This window comes from Panthera tigris, chromosome X (assembly GCF_018350195.1).
Source record: "Panthera tigris isolate Pti1 chromosome X, P.tigris_Pti1_mat1.1, whole genome shotgun sequence".
Classification (NCBI taxonomy): Eukaryota; Metazoa; Chordata; class Mammalia; order Carnivora; family Felidae; genus Panthera; species Panthera tigris.
The window spans coordinates 38259724-38273361 of NC_056677.1; the positions used below are offsets into that span (position 1 = coordinate 38259724).

Genomic DNA, 13638 nt, shown 5'->3' on the forward strand with positions numbered 1-13638 from the left:
GCTAGGGTGAGTCAGGCACCCCAGGGAGTCAGAGGCATTTTAATCCAACCACGGGGGCTTATCTGCTGATAAGGACCGAGAAATCAAGGACTCTGGTGATGCTGTCTTCAGGGTGTTTTTTTTTTTTTTCCTCCCCCGAGTAACCTACCGAAGCCAGAAAACACAAGACTGCCTTATTTCAAAGGAACACTGCGTGTGGCTCTGCCTGGGACCTAGGCTTGGGGAATGACTTCCGGCAACTTCTTCCCAGGGGCCCCCTTGAATTTAGGCCAGACCCCAGAGGTCACTGGTTCGGATCCTGGGGGCGGGACTAGTGAGCGGTGGGAGACAGTGATAGCATCTTCCTCCGGGCATGTTTTTAATTCAGTGATTCATCCAGTGGCCCTGATGTCAGCTGCTGAGTAGGTGACTCACAGCCATCCCTGATAGAGACAACACGTGATCCTCTCCAAAGTGTGCTCAAGGGAGCAGAGAAAGGATTAACTGCCCTTTTTCCAGGCTTCCTCTACCCAGGCGGGAAAGGTCCGGGCCTTGTCAGCTTTGAGTGATGTGTACCCGAGATCCGGTGATAGAGGCCTCAGGGGAACCCCTTCGTCACAAATGGAAAGAAAACCCATTGATAAGCGACAATCATTTCACGTAAGCCTGGGTATCAGCAGATATTTGAAATAGCTCTTTGTTACAAGAAAGTCATTGACCCGTTTCCCCGTTGGCAAAGTCCATCGCAGTCCCCAAATCTAACTGCAGAGGGCATACAGGCTGAGAATGAAGGCATGGGACAATGCCTCATTCACCTTTGCATCCATCAGGACTAGCGGAATTTCTTAAAGGAATGATGGAATGAATAATTCACCAGTAAGAATAATAGCACTTGAATCCTGAGTCCTTAAGGTCTGGTAGAAATTGCCAGCCACCATTGGTGGCTATGATTCCGAGAAACTCACATTTTTCAAGGGCCCAGGAAAAACGAATGAGTTGGAAATTGTTAAATGTATTGAAAAATGATTTATTTTCCCCTTGACAGTGTCACTGGAACCCGGATTAAGATTGAAAACTCCACAGGCATGTTTCCATCTGTGGGTGTCAGCTGCTTGGTTACAGAGCCGCTCAAGAAGGCCTCGGTCAGTTGTCCCTTTACCTGAACCAAACGTACTTTAAAGTAAATGATGCAAAACTTTGCATTTTGTGTTCGGACATTCTCATACAATGGTCTGAATAACAGTAGAAGACTATTGTTTCGACTCAGCTGATGGCTCTGTTAACCGCAGTAGTTTAAAAAAATCACCATAAAATTGCATAGCAATAGAACCCATAGTATCGTTTCAGGCTTTCTCAAACGGCGAATAGCCCAAAGTTGTAAATGAACTCATTCAGAAGCTGCATTTCCACTCAGCAATGCCCGGGAGGCTAGTTATTAGAGAAGATCAGGCAAGTTCCCCATAAACTGAATAGGACCCTAAAGTTCACTTTCAGAAGCCAGACTGGCGAGAAGGAAATGGGCAGATATTTGCATTTGGTCTAAGGACACACTCGAGAAGCATTCTGCAGTCCCCGCTGTATGTGGCTGACACCCACAGCCGACACTGTATTGCAGGCGTCTCCACATTTTCAAATATACCAGGTACTTAACGTTACATGTCGGAGCAGTTTGCCGTAGCCAGCTCCTTGTAAATTAAAATACACGAATATTAGAAACGAAGAGACGGTTTCACAGCATCCATATCTGTTATTACTGACAGTTACAAAGGGCAAGGGAGTGGGACTCCCATCTCGCCAGAGAGCTTCCTTTGCTGCACCTGAATCTCACTGGAGAAGGGAGTCTACTCTTCTTGCAGGTTTATCTGGGCTCGTGAATTACAATGAGCCTCAGTTACAACGCGTTCTGAGTCATTAACATTCTGTACACAAACTTCCCGTCCCTCAAGAAAGAGTTATGCCCAGGCCTCCTACAGCCCAATTGTTCATTTAAAGAGAGAACTTGTATTCAGGAGCTCGAAAGAACCCTCCGAATATTCCTCAGGTGTCTGTAGGAGTCATTCCTACAGGTCCCGGTCCCTGCGCTGGTGGGAGCATCCTTCCTCGGTCACCGCTCGGACAGTGTAGCATCGGTCGAGCCGCAGGGACAAGCTGACTACTAAAAATAACCCTTTGCGATAAGGCCAAGGCAAACAGCATGCATTTCCTTGGACTTTTTGCCCAATCAAAATCCTATAGTAAACCCGTCCTTCTCTCTCCCCGGCGCTCCTGACTGCGTCTACGGAAAGCGAAGTCCTTGCACATTGGGAGGAGAGTGCAAAGGAACAGGATTCCTGCAAAGCGTGACAGAGAAAGCTAGAAATAAATGTTGCCTATTGTTTGAAGTCATTCTAAGCACTCCGGCGGAGCCCTGGCAGGAGATCAGCAGCATACAGAAGTAGTAATAAAAGTAAACAGTGCGCTTTTAAACTCGGAGGGTTGCCCGCCTTCATAGTGCCCCCATTGTAACAGGGATGAGGGCGGTGGGGAAGATACTGGGGCTCCAGGAATCCATGTCGCCCAATGCTCCTTCCCAGCCTCCTTTCACCGGGTCAGATATAAGAACCATTACAAAGTTCCATCGAACTACGCAGAGAGTTCGAAAATAAAATCTCTTTCGGTCAAACCCAAAGGGATTTTCCAGCAGCCTCTCCGAGAGGCTCCCCGGCTCTGTCACAGACTTCAAAGACCCGTTCATTTAAAAAAAAAAAAAAAAAAAAAACCCACAATGCTAGCATGCTACCGATTAATGCAAATTCAAGTAATGCAAATTTAAGTGGTATTTAAAGGTTGTCTCTTTGTCTGAGAGGAGGATGAAATGGTCGGTTTGGAAAGAAGCAATTTCCTAGGCAAGCCGTCAGCGTTTGTTTTTCCTGCTTACCTTGGGGGAAACGTAGGGCTCCTTTCTTCTCAGACTTTTCTGAGAGCTAGAAAGAGGTCCTGTTACTTCCAAATGCTTTTGTTCTTCTGTCCCTCTGTCACATGGCTTGCCTTTTATATTTGCAACACACAAAAGTTAGGACTGTTGTTTAAGCGACACAGGGAGAGAGAGAGGGAGAGGGAGAGGGAGAGAGAGAGAGAGAATGTCAAATGGAAAAGTGCCATTGCAGTCATATATCAATCAGGCGTGCGGCCGCAGCAGCGCACTAGCAAATGAGAATGCCACGGAAATGTGAGGCGCTCCTTATCGGGGACTCGGCCACTGCCCACCGCTCGGCTCCCTTCCACGGAGCATCTTACGATGGGATGGGAACGACACAGAAGAACAAGGGCAAGGGCGAGGAAGTTTCCTCCCCCCACCCCCACCCGCCTTTTGGAATAACAAGAGGCTGAATGAATATTCTGGGTTTAATTCTTTGGCAAGCATGCCCTGGAGATGGGCAGTCCGCAGGGAAGAGTCGTAGTTTTGGAAATACAGGGACGGTGGCATTCTGTTTAACGATTCAGCAGCTGCCCGAGATGAAGTTGAGATTCTAAGTATAAGGGAGGAGGAGGACGGGAATCAGAACGACTTCTCAGGCGATGCTGTAGAAGCAAGTGCAAAACGCTGCCCCGTTTCATCACGATGTGTGTGGGTGGCGAGAGCTCTTTTCTGAGTTGTTCATCCATTACATGATTTCTAGCAGCGTGTACATGATGAAATCCACAAGGGCACGTTAATAAGTGCCTTCATCTGCATCACTTAGAATAAAACTCCCCATATGGTTTTGAAACAATGAGAAAGTGCAGCCCTTGGCTCCTGGGAATATAGGAGTGTGAAACTAACAGGTAACTCTCCATACGATTTTGAAACCATGAGGAAGTGCAGTCCCTGGCTCCTTGGAATAGAGGAGTGTGAAACTAATAGGTAAGGCCGACTCACCAGCGAAACAGCTAGTTTTGTAACAAAAGTGGCAAAGGTCACTATGTGTGGGCGCTAAGTGCTTGCTAGCTGGATAACGCTGTTTAGGAGCTGTGAAAAGACAAAGGGGAATATTTCCTTCAAAAGCTTAAAATTAAGACAGAAAACCATGAAGCAATTTTTGTGGAGAACACAAAGAACCATTGAACCATTTATGCCTTATTTTATGTCACACGGACACAGCCCCAGAATGATTTTTTTTTAAATAACCCTGATGAAGAATTAAACTGAGAATATTTTTAAAATGGCATTTCACGGAAGAGTAAATGTATCATAAAACTGAAGAAGAAATTTCTCTTGGGAGGTCCATAGGGTTGTTGATGCCGAAACTGTCATGTTCATTTGTTCATTAATAAATTGATGATCACGTCATTACTTTTCCACAGAACTTTTCCTCTAAACAGTCATTGATGTTTACAAGAGGTGTCTTCAAATGTTCAGTTATACCTCTACCTTTTTGAGAAGAAGCCTTTCCTTTTGCCCCATCAGCAAAACTCTGTCTACCTGGGACCTGCCAGTTACAAACAGAATCCACCTACAAGGCCGAAGGAGAAATGACAAGTTCAAAGCCTTGCAAGAAAACCGGGCACTAGGGCCGATGATGATACTGGCCAAATGTCTTAAAAGCAGAAGATCAAAAAAGCAAATGGAAATTGGGCCTTAAAAATGGAAACAATCTGAAAGGGAAAATGACTTGTAGCTGAGTAAGAGCCATGGAAATAGTCATGAACACATTTTCTGGCTCAGTTCTCTGGGTCAGATCGGGAGGGAGGATGAACTCTTTGGCCACCAACACGTTCAAATATCACAGCTTGACGCCCATCCACCTTTGTTCATTTCTCTTAAATAAATACCTTGTGGCTTTCCCAACGCGTGGTCACCACTCCGCCCTACTATCTGTTTCCTCTGGGTTTCTCAGAGTTTATCTGCTCTGAAGGGACGTGAAGAGGTGTATGGTCCTTCCCGGTTGGAATTTTCCAGCCTTGTACAACCTGCCCTTCTGCAAGAGCACCACAGAGAAGTGTAAAGATCGCAAACACATTGACTGCTTGGCCACAGAAGACCGGCTCTCTCCCAGATGGAGCCCCACTGCTTCCTCCAGCCGTTTATTCTGTCAGGGGTGGCGAAGAATACCATCTGCTCCCTTCTCAAGAGAAAGGCTTCGCCTCCGCCCATTGGGCTCCAGAAGACCCGTTTTCCGAGCCTATCAATAGGCATCTGGCGACAGGAACTCTTTTTTTCTCACATCGTGCTTTTCAGAAAGGTCGCTGTGCCACGTATGGTTACTTTACTGGCTTGTTGTAAACATTGCTGAGGAAGAAGGGTTCCCTTTAAATTTCCACCCATGCCAAAAGGGATGAAAATACTCCTGCTGCGATTTCACATGCACTCGGGGTTCTGAGAAGGAGGTGTCTATCAGCTGGATGGGAAATCTTTTAAGGGCTCGCTTCTGAGCCTTTGTTTTCTGGTGCTGCTTTCAGGTTCTCTCTCTCTCTCTCTCTCTTTCTTGGGAGCTCTCGTGGGTATTTACTGGAGCCGCCGAGCATCCAAACACCTGGAAAGGGATGGGTAATCCCAAGACAGGTCCTGCCTCCTCCCTGCAGAATCTGAAGGGAGGAGGTATTTCCTCTCCCCTCTTTGGGCAGCTGGAGAGCCAGGTGGATGCGCCATCCAGGAGGAGTGGCCAACACATGCAGACATTCAAAGGTTATTCTCCATGGTTGTTCTGGAATGGAGAGCCCGGGGGATACAACAGCCAATGTCGGGGGCAACAGAGCCCAGCCACGTGAGGTGGCTCTCCTGGGCACACAGGGTCCAAGAAGGCATCCTTAGCAATTTGCTCTTTTTGGCTACATCGGTATTCACAATTTTATGAGCCTGGATCTCCAGCTTTCCACGTGATTCTGTGAACGGTACCCCCCATCACCATACCCACCAAGATCCTGCCAATAAATTCCTTTCTGCTTTAATTAGCAAGAAACAGTTTTTGAGATGGGCGACCTGGTGTCCTGACCTGAGCATTCAATTTTCCAAATTTAGGCAAACCAACACCATTAGCATACAGATGGAAATGTAGCCTTTACTTCTTCTTAGCCACTTCCCCAAATAAAAAAATGGTTTCCGATTCACTGACCGTCTACTATAGTCTCTGTTATAAAATTTCAAATGTAGAAAATTCCCAGCAAGACCCGTAGTTCTTATATATCAATACTTATCGAGGTACCCACCGAGAGCCAATAACATTTCATATCATATCTACATGGATAAAGATAGGAGTGTGCGAGTGTGTGTGTGTGTGTGCGTGTGTGTGTGTGTGTATGTAAAATCCAGACATACCAGCATAATCTGCTAGTCACAGTTTTTAATTCTCTATGAGAATACTAATCTTTACCATCCTCATGAATAGGATAGTATTCATTCAAAAATACCTATCCACAATAATAACAACAACTATTTAATGCTTTTTTACTGTCTGCTGAGCTCTGAGTGAAATATTCTATACGTATGGTCTCTTTCAGAGAGATACACAACAGTCCTGTAAGGTGAATACTCTTATTCTCTTTTATACTAAGGCTTTTTCTCAAGCTTATTTATTTTTGACAGAGTGAGAAAGAGAGTGCGCATGAGTGGGGGAGGGGCAGAGAAAGAGGGAGAGAGAGAGTCCCAAGCAGGTTCACGCGGTGCCAGCACGGAGCCTGACGTGTGGGGCTCGAACCCACGAACCATGAGACCAGGACCTGGTGTCACCAAAAACCTCAAACTCTTTCCACTTCTGTTGTGCTCACCGTTCTTGGCTTCTGTTCCCTGGCAGGTTAATTCGTGAACCCAAGATAACCAGTGGGGACTCTAGAAATCACCTCTCGATTCAGGGATCAAGAGGGAAGGAGGAAAGAGCTTGCTCTATGCCTGCTTCTTAGTGATCAAAGAGGTTGACCAGTAGGTGGGTAGATCGCCAGTAGCCTCTGCCACAGGGAGAGCCACCCTATATACCTCGGAGTGTGACGTGTGCTATGAGGCAAACAAAACAGTAATGAAATAAAGAGTAAGTGAAGTAGCCCAGGAAGAGGGCTGAATTAATGGGGTGAGCAGAGTTGGGCACCCCGTGGAGGTGGCATTTGAATGTAAATGCCAAGAGCAAACTTGGGAAGCAGAAATGCCAAGGTGGCTGGAAAGAGGGAGAGGGACAAGTGATAGGAGCTGGGCCGGACATGAAAACAGCAGTCTTATACGTCACATAAAGTTTTAGGGGCGCCTGGGTGGCTCGGTCGGTTAAGCGTCCAACTTCGGCTCAGGTCATGATCTCACGGTCCGTGAGTTCGAGCCCCGCATCGGGCTCTGTGCTGACCGCTCAGAGCCTGGAGCCTGCTTCAGATTCTGTGTCTCCCTCTCTCTCTACCCCTCCCCAGTTCATGTTCTGTCTCTCTCTGTCTCAAAAATAAATAAACGTTAAAAAAATAAAATAAAATAAAATAAAATAAAATAAAATAAAATAAAATAAAGTTTTATTGGCCAGTGGAGAGAGTTTGGGTCTTCCTATCAGTCGAATTGTGTCCCCTCCGAAAACCATCCGTTGCAGGCCTAACCTCCAGTACCTCGGAACATGACCTTATTTAGAAATGGGGTCTTTAGGGGCATGGGGGTGGCTCAGTCGGTTGAGCGTCTGACCTCGGCTCGGGTCATGATCTCACAGTTTGTGAGTTCGAGCCCCACATCGGGCTCTCTGCTGTCAGTGCAGAGCCTTCTTCAGATCCTCTGTCCCCACTCTCTCTGCCCCTCCCCTGCTCACTCTCTCTGTCTCTCTCAAAATAAATAAATAGGCTTGAAAAAAAGAAATAGGATCTTTACAGGGATGACCAAATTACCATGAGGTCCCGAGGGTGGGCCCTAACCTGATATGGCTGATGTCCTTATGAGAAGGGGAATCTTAGACATAGAGACAGACACGGACAGAGGGAAGATGAGGTGAAGACACACAGGGAGAAGATGGTCGTGTGACTAGAGTGATGGATTCACAAGCCAAGGAAGGCCGAAGGTTGCTGACGAACGATAGGAGATAGAAGACACAAGGAAGGCTTCTTCCCTAAGGTCATCAGAGAAAACACAGCCCTGTTGCCATCTTGGTTTCTGGCCTCAAGAGCTGTGATGCAATACCGTTCTGTTGTCTAACACCGCACAGTTTTTGATACACTGATAGAGGAAATTAACACAATTTTGTTTGCCATCGGATAGGAACGCACTGATGAGTGTAAAGCAATCATTCACATTTTTGGAAGCTCACTCTGCCTCATATGTAGGTGGGTCATGGGCAGATGAGGGGGGAAGGGCAGAGGGCAACAAGAGAGGTCACTGAACTCTCCCAGGCAAGAGAAGGCAGTTGCTGGTACTAAGGTCGAAGCAGAGCAGGTGAAGTGAAGCGGACAGATTTGGGAGGTATTTTGGGGGGTGAATGATACAAGACTTGCCTCTGAATGAAATGTGGAAGGTGCCAAAAAGAGAAGAACCCAGAGCGATTCCTTTCCCAGGGCGGATGGAGGGAAGCACAGGTTTGGTGAGGGGCAGGGTTTGGAATCATTACATTCAGTCTGGAACAGGTTCAGTTGGACATTCTCGGAAGATATCCACGTTGGAAAGGTAGAGAAGACGGTGCGATACACAAGCCTGAATTTCAGGGACAATTTCAGAGCTAGCACTATGTATATTTCAAGGATATCAACCTATGCAAGGTATTTTTAAAGCTATATGGCTGATTGAGATCACCGAGGGAGATAATCCAGCTAAAGGCTAGGAAATAGGATGGAGCCCTGAGCTCCCCTCCAGTGACGGAGATCGAAAAGAAGAGCCAGAGATGTAGGAGGAAAACCAGGAGAGTGGGTTGTCATCAGAAAACAAATGATACGGGGCGCCTGGGTGGCTCAGTCGGTTAAGCATCTGACTTCGGCTCAGGTCATGATCTCACGGTCTGTGGGTTATGAGCCCCGCATCGGGCTCTGTGCTGAGAGCTCAGAGCCTGGAGCCTGCTTCAGATTCTGTGTCTCTCTCTCTCTCTCTGCCCCTTCCCTGTTCATGCTCTGTCTCTCTCTGTCTCAAAAATAAATAAACGTTAAAAAAAAAAAATGATAGTTTTGTTTTTGTTTTTTAAACACTGAAAGCTGTTGCCTAAGACGGAGAAAGGAAATGATGGCACTGTGCTTCTCAACTTCAGAATAGACAAGAGCTTTAAAAATGCTAATGCCCGGGCCTCACTCAGGCTAATTAAAACAGGCTCTTGGGGCACCCGGGTGGCTCAGTGGGTTGAGTGCCCGACTCATGATTTCAGCTCAGGTCACGATCTCACGGTTCATGAATTTGAGCCCTGCATTGGGTTCTGCGCTGATGGCACAGAGCTGCTTGGGATTGTTTCTCCCTCTCTCTCTGTCCTTCCCCTGCTCTCTCGCTCTGTCTCTCTCTCTCAAAATATATAAATAAACATTCTCTTTTTATTTTAGAGAGAGAGAGAGAGAGCGAGAGAGCAAGAGCATGTGTGCACATGAGCAGAGAATGGGGCAGAGGGAGAGAGAGAGAGAGAGAGAGGGAGAGAATCTTAAACAGGCTCCATGCTCAGTGAGGAGCCCAATGCAGGGCTTGATCCCACGACCCTGGCATCATGACCTGAGCTGAAATCAAGAGTCGGACACACAACCCACAGAACCACCCAGGCTCCCCAATAAATAAACATTAAAAAAACACAGGGTTTTTAAAGGTGGAGACAGGGCATCTGGTATTTTAAAAAGCTCTCTTTGGTTTCTCAAGAAATTACAAATAGAACTGCCATATGATCCACTCCTGGGTATATATCCACAGGAAATGACAATGAGGGATATTGAAGAGGTATATGTACCCCTGTGTTCAACGTAGCATTATTCACAATAGCCAAGATATGGAAACAACCTGTGTCCGTCAACAGATGAATGGATAAAGAAGATGTGAGACACACACACACACACACACACACACACACAGAGGAATATTATTTGGCCACGAAAAATAAGGAAATCCTACCATTTGCAACAACTTGGATGGACCATGAGGGTATTATGCTAAGTGAAATAAATCACACAGAGAAAGACAAATACCGTATGATCTCCCTTACATGTAGAATCTAAAAAAGCAGAACCCTTAGAAACAGAAAGTGGATGTGGTTACCAAAACTGGAGGTGTGAAAAAAGAGAATAAGAAGACAAGGAATAAAAATACATTAATTAAAATAAAGTTTCCCTTAGAGCATCAAAAGCACAGTCCATCAAATAATCAACTGATAGGCTGGACTTCATTAAAACAAAGACTGCTCTGTGAAAGACCATGTTAAGAGGATGAAGAGAAAAGCCACAGACTTGGAGAAAACATTTGCGAAAGACATCAGATCTGTGAAGAATGCTGAAACTCAAAGTAAGAAAATGAACAAACTGATGGAAAAATGGGCAAAATACCTGAACAGACACTTCACCATAGAAGAAGGCAGAAAAGCAAATGAAAAGATGCTTCACATCATATGTCATTAGGGAAATGCAAATTAAAACGACAGTGAGGGGCGCTTGGGGGGCTCAGTCGGTTGAGCGTCCGACTTCAGCTCAGGTCATGATCTCACGGTCCGTGAGTTCGAGCCTCGCGTCGTGCCCTGCGCTGACAGCTCGGAGCCTGGAGCCTGTTTCGGATTCTGTGTCTCCCTCTCTCTCTGCCCCTCCCCTGCTCATGCTCGGTCTCTGTCTCAAAAATGAACAAACAAAAAACAAAAACAAAAACAAAAACGACGGTGAGCTACTAACCACATGCCTATTAGAATGGCCAAAATCCAGAACAACGACAACACCAAACACAGGCGAGGATGTGGAGCAACAGGAACTCTCATTCATTGTGGGTGGAAATGCAAAACAGTACAACCACTTTGGAAGACAATTTGGCAGTTTCTTGCAAAAGTAAACATACTCTAACCATATGATCCAGCAGTTGTGCTCCTTAGTATTTACCCAAAAGGGTTGAAAACTATACCATACAAAAACCTGCACGTGGATATTCATAGCAGCTTTATTCATAAGTGCCCCAACTTGGAAACAACCAAGCTGTTTTCGGTAGGTGAACAGATCAATAAACTCCTGTACATCCAGACAGTGGAATACTATTCAGTGCTAAAAGGGAATAAGCTATCCAGCCATGACAAGACAGAAAAGAATCCTGAATGCATATTACTCTCCAATTGTATATGTCAATAATACCTCAATAAAGCCTACATTCGTGGAAAATGCACATTCCTACGTGAAAGAAGCCAATCCGAGAGGCTACCTACCATATGATTCCAACGATATGGCATTCTTGAAAATGCAAAACTATGGAGACGGTAAAGTGATCAGTGTTGGCCAGGGGTTGGTGTGGGTAAGGAATGAATAGGCCAAACATGGAGAATTTTTAGTACGGTGAAAATAGTCTGCAAGATATCGTAATGATGGATAGATGTCATAATACGTTTGTCTAAACCCATAGAATGTCCAGCACCAAGAGTGAGCCTTAATGTAAGCTATATGGACTTTGGGTGATAATGATGTCAATGTAGGTTCATCAGTTGTGACAAATGTACCAGTCTGGTGTGAAATGTTGATATTGGGAGAGGGTGTGTGTGCATGGGGAGGGGAGACAGGGGAAATACGGGAACTCTCTGTACTTTCCGCTCAATTTTTTTTGTGGACTTAAGTCTACTCTGAAAAATAAAGTCTATGTAAAAAAAACCAACAACATAGCACACCCTCTTTCTCCCCCCACCCACCGCATGAAATGTTACCCAATTAAGCAGACAGCCTCGAGGGGCAGGGGGAAACTCCCCAGGCAATTCTAAAGCACAATCAGAATTAAGAACCAGTCTTTAACCATTATAAAAATACCCAGTCAATTCAATGAGCAATTTCACAATGTAAATTCAAGCTAATGAACCACTGCATATGTACTAATTTTAGTGAATAATCTCTTTTGGCACGGTTTTCACCATTTTATGAGAATCTTCAAAGCATTGAGAGGATATTTTTTTCATACAGCACACTGTACATCTCATCAAAGCATAAATCAGGGCAATCTTCAGTTTATAAAAAGATGACGAAAGAAAAAAGACTCTCAGCCCTAAATTCAAGCACCTTTTGAACTTTATAAAAAGTGATTTAAGAGCCACATTGTTAGTGCAATAAGAAAACTAAGATTTTTATCTAGCCCTTTTCTTTTTAAATACATTCTTCTATCCGCGAGTTACTCCAGAAAGATAGTGAACAATCATTTTATACACACAATTAGAAATGCAAAGATTCAAAGCAGTCCGAAGAACATTTGAGAAAGAAAAAAAAAAAAAAGGACATATTTAGGGGGGAAACAAATCCTCTAACAAAATGTGTCAGCTTGCTAATAAGCTCTTCCTTATTTAGGGGAGAAATAGAACTCAAATCATCAGTTAGTACTATGCCACACTACTGGGCATGGGGTGCTTCATACTAGCGGTAAGGACCCCGATATCCATTTTATTTCAAAGGTCTTAGTCCTCACTCCACAGGAGCCCTCAATAATATCGGACACAAACGAGCCACTCTTCCTTCAAATTTTTCTTCCCTGGCATCCTTTTCTTTCATGGCCTCAATGCTCTTCACTAACACCCACCTGAATGATTTATCTAGTTCATGGTTCCTACGTCACCTCCACGTCGATCTCTGTTCTCAGCCTGGTTTCCGAACTTCAGAACAGGAATTGCCACTTATTCCTGAGAAAACGCCATTTAAATCTCCCATGGGCACCTCTCACCGGGATACCAAGTGCAACTGATTATCCTCTAAGTCTCCACCATTATCTGCACCTTTAACTCAATTGCACCACGGATGCCCCAGCCTGGCAAATCTCATTAGCTCAGCAATTTGGGCAGAGTCGTTAAACTCCTTACAACCTCAGTTACTTCATCTGTTTTATGGGTAAAGAAAACCAATTTACGAGGCTCGGCGTGAAGGTTATTTGAGGCATTGAGCTGACATGATTTCAAAGATTATCGCTGTGTGTTGTTACCCTGCTGGAGAACGCCAACGGAAATGGTGAACTCAGCCCCAGCTACAAACAGGCCCAAGGTCTTCGACTCCCATGTTAAGATGCCTATAAAACTACTGGCAGGCTAGGAAGTAATGACTTTCTCTACAGAATGAAACCGAACTGCTTCAGTCATATTTGAACTTCAACTTCTTTGGTTCTTCCTGTAAGATAATAGACTCTGCTGTCAACTCTTGATTCTTCTTTAAGAATCAAAGAGATTCTTAAATTTCCCAGTATTAAGAAATAGTCACTTCCTTTAGTACCAAAGGCGACATTCGTTTGGAAATAACATTCTTAATTAACTTTGCATGTCTCCGTGATCAAGGACAAACTACGTTCACTAGTAGCTCACCAAATTCATGTTAGGCCAGTTTTCGTCTTACTTAAGGTCAGTTTCACGCAGAAAGAATTACTATAAAGAGTTTGTACTGACAGCTTCTAATTCACGTATACTTTTCAAAGGATGAATAATCATTCACTTGATGTTCAGAGAAAGATTATAGTTCTTGATCTTCCCCCCACCCCCGCCACGCGAAAAGATACCACTCATCATACTTCCCACTTCTTTATTTTTCCCCAAAGAATTGTTTTCACATATTGAACCATTTCCCCAAATTTGTGACTTTTTCAATCAAAAC

At 44.9% G+C, this 13638-nt stretch overlaps 1 protein-coding gene across 3 annotated transcripts in view; it reads right to left on the reverse strand.

The window, feature by feature from the left end:
- LOC122235498 (norrin cystine knot growth factor NDP) overlaps positions 1 to 13638 on the reverse strand; it is a 51644-nt gene that overhangs the window by 23589 nt on the left and 14417 nt on the right. The window contains exon 2 of one of the 3 annotated variants that reach the window (XM_042975139.1): positions 2897 to 3037. The exons of 1 other annotated variant lie outside the window; for it this stretch is intronic. The gene's annotated coding sequence lies outside the window, so the exon portion shown is untranslated. Of the gene's footprint in view, positions 1 to 2896; positions 3308 to 13638 lie in introns of those variants that run through there. One more of the 3 variants, XM_042975137.1, reaches the window with a different exon arrangement.